This window comes from Jatropha curcas, chromosome 6, assembly GCF_041381405.1.
Source record: "Jatropha curcas cultivar XTBG-Jc1 chromosome 6, XTBG_Jcur_1.0, whole genome shotgun sequence".
Classification (NCBI taxonomy): domain Eukaryota; kingdom Viridiplantae; phylum Streptophyta; class Magnoliopsida; order Malpighiales; family Euphorbiaceae; genus Jatropha; species Jatropha curcas.
The window spans coordinates 10,932,065-10,944,869 of NC_143156.1; the positions used below are offsets into that span (position 1 = coordinate 10,932,065).

The window sequence follows — 12,805 nt, forward strand, 5'->3', positions numbered from 1 at the left end:
CCACAATTTTCTAACGAGCTTGATCTTTCTAAATCCGAGGTCTATAGCCCAAGATAAGTGTTAAAAACCAAAACTGGTTCTAGTTTATAATTCAGCCCGACTCTGACTCTGACTCTGTAATTCGTATTTACTGCTACTTTTGACTTCCAAAATATTATTTTTCCATTTTATGCCCCTCATGAAAGTTCTAGATACAGATCTTAGAATTTCTTTGGGCCTATCTGTGATTCATTTGGTCACTTGATACTCCAGATATGAATTAAATATCAAAACTGGTCAATTAACTCTAGGCTTCAACTTCTATTTCAGATTTGCAGCTATTTTGGAACTCCATAAGAGCTAAACTGGGCTTTGGTCTCGCTTATTATTTGTAGCCCTATGTCTTAGCTTTCCAATGGCTCATGTACCATGATATTTATGCATGTATAACTTAAAAAAAAAAAAAAAAAAATCCTAAATTACACAATAAAGGTCAAAAGTAAAAAAATGCCGAAAATTACTCAATTAAACTATTTATTCACAAAACTCACTTGAAATATATCTAATTGATATAAAATTGCAGCAAAATACTAAGTATAATTAGACTAAAATATATAATATATGCTCTCATCTCGACACTTAGCTTTTTCCGTCCTCGTGCAACACTAAATCAAAACTAATCTAGAAAGAAAAACCAACTGAAATTTTCCATTGAAAATAAAGAATTCATATGCTATAAATACAAAATAAGAAATTAAGAAACACGACTCTTCATGAACCAATATTAACTCAACAAATCCAAATTGTCATCAACAAAAATTCATCTTCCTAAAAATAGCTTACTAAGAAAAATTGTAGACACTCATAGGGGCTCAAATCACTCAAGTGCTTAGAAGAGGGTTAAACGATGCACTCAAATTCAATTTATGAAATGAAACTCCTATAAGATTGCTTGTTCATCTAATCTCCATCACTATATCACAGAAATAACATAAATGAAAAGGTCTTTAAAGAAGGTTGTAATAGGGTCAAAGTAAAGGTATGAAAATAAGGAATTTAATGATGAGAAGAAACTAATAGAGCATTGAAATAATCTTTATTTCTTCCACCCGTTCTTGTTCCACACAAATCAATGTAATTTCCAAATTTCCAAATACATTAACACCCATATATTATTTCTTTCTCTTTTTTTTCTTTCTTTTTTTATTTTTATTTCTTTTTTCATAAAGAGAAAACCAACTATACTGAATGTAATACATCCCCTCTTTCCAAACAAAGTGCTAGAAACTAATGTGTCAATCCTAATGCTTTATTAGCTCTTAAAGGAATAGAGAGGATAGAAGAAAAAGTTAAAGGCTCACATTTCAGGCTTAAATAAAGAAAAAGAGGGATTGTAGAAGATGTGCTCGTCAAGGTAGGTAAATATATCTTTCCTGTTGATTTTGTTATTCTTAACATTAATGAAGATGGAAAAGAATCCTTAATCCTTGGAAGACCCTTTCTTGCAATTTCAAGAGCATTAATTGATGTATATGAAGGTAAATTAACTTTGAGGGTTGGTCAAGAGGAAGTTGTTTTTGATGTTCTTAAATCTTGTGAACTTCCCATGGATTATAATGACTATTTTACGATTGATGTTGTTCATGAATGTGTAAAGGACACTTTGCATATTAAAGATAAAGATGACATCAATAATGCAAGCATCATAGATGAGAAAGAAAGTAAATCGCCAAAGCAAGAATTAAAACAACTTCCATCTAGTTTAAAACATGCATTCTTAGGTGAGAATAATTCTTTTCCTGTTATTATTTCTTCTCACTTAACACTTGATTAAGAGGAAAGGTTGTTGCAGGTTTTACGAAAACATATGAAAGCCCTAGGATGGTCAATTTCAGATTTGCAGGGGATAAGTCCAAGTGTGTGCATGCACAAGATCTTGATGGAGGAAGACTACAAACCTTCAATTGAGCATCAAAGAAGATTGAACCCAAACATGAAAGAGGTAGTCAAAGCTGAGATCATAAAACTTTCGGATGCTGGCATTATCTATCTAATTTTCGATAGCAGTTGGTAAGTCTTGTTCAAGTTGTCCCAAAGAAAGGAGGTATTATAGTTATTTCTAACAAAAATAATGAGTTAATTCCCACTGGAACTATCACAGGTTGACGTGTGTGTTTTGATTGTAGGAAATTGAACAAAGCAACACACAAAGATCACTTTACCTTTTATTGATCAAATGCTTAAAAGACTTGCAGGTTATCCCTATTATTGCTTTTTAGATGGTTATTCAGGGTATTTTCAAGTACCTATTGCTCTCGAGGATTAAGAGAAAACCACTTTCTCTTGCCCTTATGGTACTTTCGCTTATAGGAGAATGCCTTTTGTATTGTGCAATGCTCCTACAACTTTTCAAAGGTGCATGATGTCCATATTTTTTGACATGGTTGAGAAGTTCATTGAAATATTTATGGATGATTTTTCTGTGTTTGGTTCTTCTTTTGATTCTTGTCTTTATAACCTCTCTTTAGTAATGCAGCGAGAGGATACTAACCTTGTTTTGAATTGGGAAAAATGCCATTTTATGGTTAGTGAAGGTATTGTTTTAGGGCATAAAATCTCACAAAAAGGGATTGAAGTGGATAAAGCAAAGATAGAGGTAATTGAAAAGCTACCTCCTCCAAATTCATTAAAACGAGTAAGAAGCTTTCTCAGCCATGCAGGATTCTATAGGAGATTTATTAAGGATTTCTCAAAATCACGAAACCTCTTTGTAATTTATTAGTTAAAGATGTCCCTTTTGATTTTGACAAAGAGTGTTTGAATGCTTTTAATAGGTTGAAGAAAGAGTTGATTTCAGCACCTATCATTGCTACACCAGACTGGAGTCTTCCTTTTGAACTTATGTGTGATGCTAGTGATCATGCTATATGAGTTGTTCTTGGGCAAAGAAAGGAAAAGAAGTTGCAAGTCATTTATTATGCTTGTCGTACATTGAATGATGTACAATTGAATTATGCCACCACTGAAAAAGAACTTCTAGCTATTGTTTTTGCTTTTGATGAATTTAGGGCTTATTTGATTGGAGCTAAAACAATAGTTTACACTGATCACTCTGCTTTAAGTATTCATTAGAAAAGAAAGATGCAAAGCCTATATTAATTCGTTGGGTTCTTCTTTTGCAAGAATTTGATTTAGAGATTCGTGATAAAAAGGGAACCGAGAACCTTATAGCTGATCACTTATCCAGGCTTGAGTTGGGGGAAGAAGGGCAAGTAGAATTGCAAATCAATGAAGACTTCCCCCATGAACATCTGCTCCTTTTAGCAAAAGCATAAGCTACATGGTATGCTGATATAGTTAACTAACTTGTTTGCAAGATTACTCCTCCCGATCTTTCTTATCAACAAAAGAAAAAAATTTTTCATGATCTTAAATATTACTATTGGGAAGAGCCTTTCTTGTTCAAGTATTGTAGTGACCAGCATTTTTGATGATGTATACTGGAAGAGGAAATGGAAAGTGTCCTTCGATTCTGTCATTCAATGGAATGTGGAGGACACTTTGGAGCAAGCAAGACAGTAGCATGTATTTTAGAAAGAGGTTTGTATTGGCTTAACCTATTTAAGGATGCTTTTAACTTTGTCCGTCTTTGTGATCGTTTTCAAAGGTTAGGTAATATCTCTAAGCGACATGAGATTCCATTAAACAATATCCTTGAAGTAGAGATCTTTGATGTTTGGAGCTTAGATTTCATGGGGCCATTCCCATCCTCTTATTTCAACCAATACATTCTACTAGCGGTGGATTATGTCTCGAAATGGACGAAAGCTATTGCCCTTCCTAATAATGATGCCAAGAGTGTGATGAACTTCATCAAGAAATATATTTTCACACGTCATGTACTCCGAGAGCAATAATCACAAACGGAGGTAAGCGTTTTTACAACAAGTACTTAGATTCCCTTCTTTTGAAACATGGTGTTACTCATCGTGTAGGTACCCTATATCACCCTCAAACAAGTGGACAAGTGGAAGTCACTAATAGAGAAATCAAGAAGATATTGGAGACCATGGTTGGCCAATCAAGAAAGGACTGGTCCAAGAAGCCCGATGATGCTCTTTGGGCCTATAGAACTGCATTTAAAACACCAATTGGTATGTCTCCATATTGAATGGTCTATGGTAAGGCTTGTCACCTCCCTGTTGAGTAAGAGCACAAGGCATATTGGACAATCCAGTTTCTTAACTTTAATGCTAAGGAGGTTGGTCAAAAGAGGTTGCTTCAATTGAACATGATGGATGAAATGAGACTCCATGCTTATGAGAATGCCAAAATCTATAAAGATCGCACAAAACAGTGGCATGATAAGCATATTATTGTTGGTCTAAAGGTAGGCCAACATGTATTACTCTATAACTCTAGACTCTGTCTTTTTCCAGGTAAATTGTGCTCTAGGTGGTCTGGACCATTCACAATCAAGGAAAATTTTCCACATGGAGTAGTTGAAATAGTGGATGGAAATAGGAGTTTCAAGGTTAATGCTCAACGGTTAAAGGTTTGCCAAAATAGATACTTCGATCCCGTCAACATCGTTATAAGCCTTGCTTAATTTTGCCTTATGGGTCTAGTGCGTCGAGCTTAACAACGTTAAACAAAAGCGGTTGTGGGAGACAACCCATATTCTCTTCCTTAGCTTTCGTATTTTTGATTTATTTTGATCATTTTTCCCACAGTTTTTAAATCATACTTGCTCTTCTGCGTTTGGTCAACTTATTTCAGGTACAAGTTGAGGTTACAGGGTTTAGCACGCCCGTGCTTTAAAAGTGAAGATCGGTTTTGCAGGTCAGACCTTAGCATGCTCAAGCCGTGCTAGCTAGCACGCCCATGCTCCAAAAAGGTGTAAAACAGTCTTGCAAGTCAGAGGCTTGTACGCCCTTGCCCTGCTTAACAGCACCCCCGTGCCAGGTAAGACAAATTTTACTCTTGCAGGTCAGAGGCTCGCACGCCCTAGCCGTGCCATTTAGCACGCCCGTGCTCCAAAAAGGTGTAGATCAGTCTTGTAAGTCAGAGTCTAACACGCCCATGCCATGCCAACCAGCATACTCGTGCCAGGTAAGAAAAAGTTTGCCTTTGCAGGTCAGAGTCTAGCACGCTCTAGCTGTGCCATGTAGCATGCCCATGCCAATCAGTGCCTCAAAGATTCAGGCGTCAGCATGCCCTGACCATGCTACGAAGCACGCCCGTGCCACGTTTCAAATTTGCATTTTTAAAGAGCGCCTTTTCGGTTACCATGCATCCCTAACTATTTAAAAAGCGCACGTCCTTCTCACTTTTTCACTTCAGCCAAAGCACGCCCCCTCCTCTCCCCTTCTTCATCATCTTTCTTTCTCTTTTTCTCTCAACCTAAAAGCTTAGCAAAAAAATTTTCTTCTCTTTTCTCCTTCTTTCACCATCCCTCGAAGGTACAAACGTAGCAGACCTACCTCTTCAGTGGCTGCAAGAAATCAGCCAATCGCTCGTCCTCCAACTATTCCTCCTCTAAATGTTCCTCCTCCTACAACTCCGATTCGTCCTCCATTTAAGATCGACTCACCAGAACAAAAGGAAATGTACAATAAACTCTCTCTTCCCCCTATTTTGCCAAATTATTTTATTGATGAATCTGCTTTAGCATAAGTAGGGCTTAGAGATGCTGTTTTAGAACCCCTTAAGCGTATTGGGTGGGAACAATTTATTGCCATGAAAGACTTGTTTATGCGCCTTTGACCTTAGAATTTTGGAGTTCATATTCTGCTCTTATTCGTCTGTTGCCTGTTGATTTCCCTAGTAAAATTAAATTCAGAATTTTTGTAAGAAATTATGAAATTTCGGTAAATGAGGTTAGTCACATCTTTTGTTTTCCCACTGAAAATGCCCTTAATCAAATACCTAAGGATTTTAGAGATCGAACCACATGGACCGATCTGACTGGAGAAAATAACTATAATCCTAGGTTTTCAAAAGCGTCAAAATTGAGAAATCTAGCCTTGAGGTATATTCATAAATTCTTAGCCAACACTATTTTTGGGCGAAGAGATAGTGATGGCGTGTTGAGTCTAAATTGATTATATTTTATATGGTAGATCGATCAGGGGATTTTTCTGAATGTTGGCTATTGGTTATGCCCACATGGGCTAGAGTTGCACGGGTAGATAAAGGAGCTATTATGATGGGGTGTTTTGTGACTCAAATTGCATCTTATTTGAGAGTTTGGAACCTTGCTTGGCCAATTTGTGATAGTGTGGGAGGAGGAAAGGGCACTAGGCTAGACTTAGATGTCATGGTGTTTATGAAGTTGGTAGAGAAGATAGGGGATTCATTCCATATTGTGGGATCCCGAGAAGAGAGTTCTGATGATGAGGAGGCTGAGGATGCTGGTGACACTAATATGGAGGAGGGTAATCCGAATCCTTTCCCTAGTTTTGGTACATCTTCTGGTGTAGGTACCTCTGGAGCTGGTCCTTCTTTCAAAGAGCGTTTGACTTGTCCAACGATGAAGTTCTTGCACGTATGATGTCCCAAATGGACATTTTGATGCCCGCTGATAGGTGTTATTTTTTCACTATTTTTAGTATAGTTTTTATTTAGAATTTTAGTAAATTTTATCACTTTGATTAATTTTTACTTCGTTTTAATTATAATTTTGTTCAAAGCTTCCTTGAATCATAATCCACTTGATCTTAAAGAAAATTGCAGGGTTTTGGTACAGAAAAGAGCATTACAAAGCAAAATACTCAGGCTCGAGCATGCCCAGCCCGTGCACCATAGCATGCCCGTGCTAAACTTAAGAGAAATCAAGTGGAGAGTCAGACTCTAGCACGGCTAGCCCGTGCTATATGGCACGCCCGTGCCTAAAAGAACCTAGCCCGTGCTTGCCTAACAGGCCCGTGGTGAAATCTATCTTGGAAAGTCAGAGCCTAGCACGCCTGGCCCGTGCTAGGGCTCACGCCCGTGCCACAGAAACTCCTCTAAGCGTGTTGTAGAGCACGGCCCGTGCTGAATCATTCAGAGATCCAGACTCTAGCATGCCCAAGCCGTGCTATATGGCACGCCCGTGCTACGAAGGCAAAGCTGTCTTGAATAAAAACACAAGCCAGTCTTTTAACTCACATGGGGCCACCTCAGATATTTTCCTAAACGTGCAAAACAAGATCTAAACCTATTTAGGAAGAGAGAAGAGTCCTAACTAAGAAGAAATCCAAAGCCTAATCAGTTTATGATCTCCAAAGAAGATTTTGTACTTAATAAGGATTCTATTTCCTAAACGGAGTCAGATTTTCTCCGAGGAGGTCTATATAAAGAGAGGAACCATTCATTGTAAGGGGATCTCGAGTTCTAGTATTTTTTTCTACATAGTTCTCTCTCTCTCAAAGATTTCAAGCATCTAAGATTTCTGCCAAGATTCAAGGAAGCCATCCACATAGTTGTTGTCTAGTTTTTATTTCTAAACTCTTAATCTTGTCTTTCTTTTCATTATTCATTATTGATTATGAAGTTTCATTCAAGTATTATTGAGTTTTATTTAATTACTATGTCGAACTAAACTCTCATACTAGGGAGATGTAGCTTAATTCAATTCCAATTTATAATATTAGATTTGTTTTTCCTTGTTCATGATATAATTTATTATTGAACTTAATGCTTCCAGGCAGAGTTTCTCCCCTGGATTGATTTATTTCATTAATCACTATCGGAAGAAGGGTTTTTGATATGAAAAGGGTAATAAATTACATGAGAATAATAACTTGATGCGGAAGCTATATGGTTTGACTCATGGGGGGTTTTCATAAGTTAATGACCTTAGGTTATGAATTCACAAAACAAACCATAAAACTTAATGATTTAATTCATGTTTGATTGCGCTATTGAAAGATAGGTAATTAGACGGGGTTAAAATAGCTAACAATACATCGCGAGAGCTTGTTAGTGATTTTTAGGGTTGTTTCCCCTACTTGAGCAATTAAAATTGATTAACAAACTAATAAAATAAATTGGATAGAGTTAAGTGAAATCAAAATCCCTAGTAGTTTTAAAATCCTTGATTTCTTTTCATCTAAATATTGTTGCTTGATTTCTTTCTGTTTTATTTTAGAATTTACTTTTCTTATAACAAATCTCTCTTATTATCGTTTAAATAATAATAGGTTAACATAATTTTGGTACTTGATATACAATCCCTGTGGATACGACACTCTTTCACTCTATATTACTTGTTGCGATTTCATGCACTTGCGAAAATCATTGTCAAGTTTTTGGCACCGTTGCTGGGGAATTGGCATTATCAATATCAATACTAATTACCCTATTATTAATTTAGACATTCCTTTTTGTTTTATTTAATTTTTCTTTTAAGAATAAGTTCAGGTGTTTATGCAAAGAAGATCAAGTAGGACTGAACCCCTAATCTTTGATCCAGAAATAGAAAGAACTTGTCGCAGGAACAACGCCGCAAGAAGAACACGTGAAAGCAAACCTGAACAGCAAGCAGACATGGTCAACGAAAATGAAATAGAAAACGGATCTCCACCTCAACATCCGATCCGCACCTTGCGAGAGACTACACAACACCTAATCTTAATGGGACAACCTCAAGTATTACAAGACCTCGGGTGGAAGCTAACAATTTTGAGATTAAACCCGCAATTATCCAAATGCTTTCCACCTCAATTCAATATGGAGGTTTACCAAGTGAAGATCCTAACGCTCTTATCGCAAATTTCCTAGAAATTCGCGATACTTTCAAACAGGATGGTGTTTCCAAAGATGCCATAAAATTGAGACTTTTTCCTTTCACTCTTAGGGACAAAGCACAATCTCGGTTACAATCATGCCCTGCTGGAAGTTTCACAACATGAGAAGAATTAGCCTAAAAGTTCTTAGCAAAATTCTTTCCATCTTCTAAAACCACAAAACTTCGCAATGAGATAATGACATTTTCTCACCATGATCAAGAAAGCTTGTACGAAGCTTGGGAAAGATTCAAGGACTTGTTAAGAAAGTGCCCGCATCATAGTTTGCCTAAATGGTTGCAGGTACGAACTTTCTACAATGCATTATCTCCTAATATTAAAATCACTTTAGATGCAGCTGCAGGTGGATCTTTTGAGAGGAAATGAATTGATGAGGCATATGAATTAATAGAGGAGATGGCAAGCAATAGCCATTATCAAAACAATTCCGAAAGGAAGAAGACTACAGGAGTCTATGAAATAGATGCCATTACAGCACTCAATGCCAAGGTAGATAATATGGTAAGAAAATTGGATCTATTAACTACTAATCCTGTCAATTCTATTATGCAAGTTTGTGAAAGATGTAATGGACAACATGGAATTGGAGAATGCATGATAGACTCCTTGAATCCGCAAACCTTGGAACAAGTAAACTATGTAATGAATCAAGGAAGGAAGAATTACCCATACTCCAATTCCTATGATAACAGATTGAGGAACCATCCTAATCTATCATATGGGAATCCTAACAATGCTTTGAACGCACCACCAGGCTTTCTTCCTCAAGAGAAGAAATCTCATGATGATCTCCTTACTGCCCTTTTCTAAATCACACATGGATTTCATGAACGAAACCAGAGAAAACCACAAAATCCAACAAACAGCGATAAGAAATTTGGAGATTCAGCTAGGTCAATTCGCAAACATGATGGCATCCTGACCTCAAAGTACGTTACCTAGCAATACTGAAAAAAATCCTAAAGAACAGGTACAGGCCATCACCTTGAGAAGCGGCAAACAGTTAGAAGAACCACCGAAGAAAGAAAAGAAAGTGGAAGAGCAGAAAAAGGTTCCCATCAGTGACCTAGAAGAGCAAGAAGAAGTGAAACCCTATGTTCTACCTGTCCCCTTCCCACAAAGGTTAAAGAAAGCACAAGATGACAAGAGCTTCCTAAAGTTTCTGGATGTATTCAAAAAGCTTCAAATCAATATTCCTTTTGCTGAAGCCCTTGCTCAAATGCCTAGTTATGTGAAATTCCTAAAAGATATCCTAAGCAAGAAACGAAAGATCGACGATCAAGGAACGGTAATGTTAACTGAGGAGTGCAGTGCAATTATCCAAAATAAATTGCCTCTAAAGTTAAAGGATCCAGGAAGTTTTTCTATCCCTTGCAATATTGGTAATCTTGATTTTGAAAAAGCTTTAGCTGATTTAGGTGCTAGCATTAACCTTATGTCTTATGAAGTTTTTAAGATGCTAGGTATGGGAGAGCTCAAACCAACAAGGATGTCTCTACAATTAGCGGATCGATCAATCAAATATACAAGAGGAATTCTAGAAGATGTGCTAGTAAAGGTAGGTACATTCATCTTCCCTATTGATTTTCTTATTCTTGATATTGATGAAGACAGGGAAGGATCCTTAATCCTTGGGAGACCTTTTCTTGCAACTGCAAGAGCATTAATTGATGTGTATGAAGGTAAATTAACTTTAAGGGTTGGACAGGAAGAAATTGTCTTTGATGTTCTTAAATCATGTAAGCTTCCTATGGACTATAGTGATTATTTTTGAATTGATGTTGTTGAGGAATGTGTGGAAAACACTTTGCATACTAAAGATGACATTAATGAATCAAGCATCATGAATGAGAAAGAGAGTGAACCACCAAAGCAAGAACTGAAACAACTTCCATCTCATTTAAAACATGTATTCTTAGGTGAGAATCATTCTTTTCCTGTTATTATTTCTTCTTATTTAACACTTGATCAAGAGGAAAGGTTGTTGTAGGTTCTTCGAAAACATAAGAAGGCATTAGGGTGGTCAATTTCAGACCTACAGGGGATAAGCCCGAGTGTATGCATGGATAAGATCCTGATGGAAGAAGACTATAAACCTTCAATCGAGCATCAAAGGTGATTGAATCCAAATATGAAGGAGGTAGTCAAGGCGGAAATCATAAAACTTTTGGATGCCGGTATTATTTATCCAATTTCCGATAGTAGTTGGGTAAGTCCTGTTCAAGTCATTCCAAAGAAGGGAGGTATGACTGTAATCTCTAACAAAAACAATGAATTAATTCCCACTTGAACAGTCACAAGTTGGCGTGTGTGCATTGATTATAGGAAATTGAACAAAGCAACACGCAAGGACCACTTTTCCTTACCCTTTATTGATCAAATGCTTGAAAGACTTGCAGGTTATCCCTATTATTGCTTTTTGGATGGTTATTCAGGATACTTCCAAATACCTATTGCTCCCGAAGATCAAGAAAAAACCACTTTCACTTGCCCTTATGGCACTTTTGCCTATAGGAGAATGCCTTTTAGACTATGCAATGCTCCTGCAACTTTTCAAAGATGCATGATGTCCATATTTTCTGACATGGTAGAGAAATTTATTGAAATATTCATGGATGATTTCTCTGTATTTGGTTCATCTTTTGATGCATGTCTTTATAACTTATCCTTAGTAATGCAGCGATGCGAGGACACTAACCTTGTTTTGAATTGGGAAAAGTGTCACTTTATGGTTAGTGAAGGTATTGTCCTAGGGCATAAAATCTCTCAAAAAGGGATTGAAGTAGACAAAGCCAAAATCGAGGTAATTGAAAAGCTACTTCCTCCTAATTCAGTGAAAGGAATAAGGAGTTTTCTTGGCCATGCAGGATTCTGCAGGAGATTTATCAAAGACTTCTCCAAAATCACAAAACCTCTTTGTAATTACTAGTTAAAGATGTTCCTTTTAATTTTGATAAAGAGTGTTTAAATGCTTTTAACAGGTTAAAGAAGGAGTTGATCTCAGTCCCTATCATTGCTACACCAAATTGGACTCTTCCCTTTGAGCTTATGTGTGATGCTAGTGATCATGCGGTTGGAGCTGTTCTTGGGTAAAGAAATAACAAGAAGTTGCACGTCATTTATTATGCTAGTCGCACACTAAATGATGCACAATTAAATTATGCCACCACTGAAAAAGAACTGCTAGCTATTGTTTTTGCTTTTGACAAATTTAGGGCCTACTTAATTGGAGCCAAAACAATAGTTTACACTGATCACTCGGCTACCAAATATTTTCTAGAAAAGAAAGATGCAAAACCAAGACTAATTCATTGGGTGCTTTTATTGCAGGAATTTGATCTAGAGATTCGCGATAAGAAGAAAACAGAAAACCTTGTGGCCGACCACCTTTCCAGGCTAGAATTGGGGGAAGAAGATACAACAGAATTACAAATTAATGAAAACTTTCCCCATGAGCAACTTCTACTGTTGGCAAACACACAAGCTCCCTGGTATGCTGATATAGTTAACTACCTTGTTTGCAAAATCACTCCTCCCAATCTTTCTTATCAACAAAAGAAAAAGTTTTTCCATGATATCAAATACTACTATTGGGAGGAGCCCTTTCTGTTCAAATATTGTAGTGATCAGCTATGGAGAGTGTCCTTAAATTTTGCCATTCAATGGAATGTGGGGGACACTTTGGAGTAAACAAGACATCAGCACGTATATTGGAAAGCGGTTTGTATTGGCCTAATTTATTTAAAGATGCATTTAACTTTGTTCGTCTTTGTGATCACTGCCAAAGGTTAGGTAACATCTCGAAGTGACATGAGATGCCCTTAAATAGCATCCTTGAAGTCGAGATCTTCGACGTTTGGGGTTTGGACTTCATAGGACCTTTTCCATTATCATACTCCAACTAATACATTCTAGTGGCGGTGGACGATGTGTCAAAGTGGGCAGAAGCTGTTGCTCTTCCAAATAATGATGCCAAAAGTGTAATGAATTTTATCAAGAAGTATATTTTCACACGTCATGGCACTCCTAGGGCAATA

General features: G+C 36.9%; 1 non-coding gene across 1 annotated transcript; it reads right to left on the reverse strand.

Annotated features, from left to right (window-relative positions):
• Positions 1 to 8,927: 8,927 nt before the first annotated feature.
• On the reverse strand, positions 8,928 to 9,034 carry LOC149495542 (small nucleolar RNA R71). Its single transcript, XR_016321531.1, has one exon. It is a non-coding gene; the product is annotated as a small nucleolar RNA R71 (small nucleolar RNA).
• Between the last annotated feature and the right edge of the window lie 3,771 nt (positions 9,035 to 12,805).